The sequence below is a fragment of the Arachis duranensis genome, chromosome 3, assembly GCF_000817695.3.
Source record: "Arachis duranensis cultivar V14167 chromosome 3, aradu.V14167.gnm2.J7QH, whole genome shotgun sequence".
NCBI classification, from domain to species: Eukaryota; Viridiplantae; Streptophyta; class Magnoliopsida; order Fabales; family Fabaceae; genus Arachis; species Arachis duranensis.
This window is the reverse complement of record NC_029774.3, coordinates 134236567-134237208: the sequence shown is the minus strand read 5'-3', so window position 1 is coordinate 134237208 and position 642 is coordinate 134236567.

Sequence of the window (642 nt, the reverse complement as noted above, 5' to 3'; positions counted from 1 at the left end):
TATCTTTTGAATTTTATTTTTTTAAATTTTTCTAGTATTTTTATATTTATTATTAAAACTTTACCAAACACATTTAAAAAAAATCTTTTTTCATTACTTTGATTTTTTTTTTCTATCAACTTAAATGACATCCAAAAATAAGCATTTAATTTTCTTAGCTATCCCATTTATCAGACCGATTTATCCTAAAATCTCCACCATTCATCGCAAGAAATAATTATTTACCCATTTCACTACTGAATTCTCAATCACCATTTTTCCATCGTTTTTTGTCAAGAATTCCTAATCACCATTAGGTTGTTATTCTGTCGGGTAATTTTTCTTTTGGACAAGTCTTCGGGTATGGAATAGTTTAATTATTTTTTAATCTTAAGAATATGTTCTGTTGTAATCGATTTTGGGCCTAGCCCTTAATAGAACGATAATTTTTGTCCAGATCCTTAAAAGAAGATTAGTGGATCCAGCAAAACAAGTTGGATAAGTTTTTGGTGAATTAGGAAGGCCTATAACCCATTTAATTGAATTTTCCAAAAAATAACAAAAGGCGTGGTTGGACCTGGAAAAAAAAAGATTTAGTTTATAAGGTATTCTTATTCTGACTAAAAATAAATGCTATTAGCCCATCATGGGCATGGTCCAAAA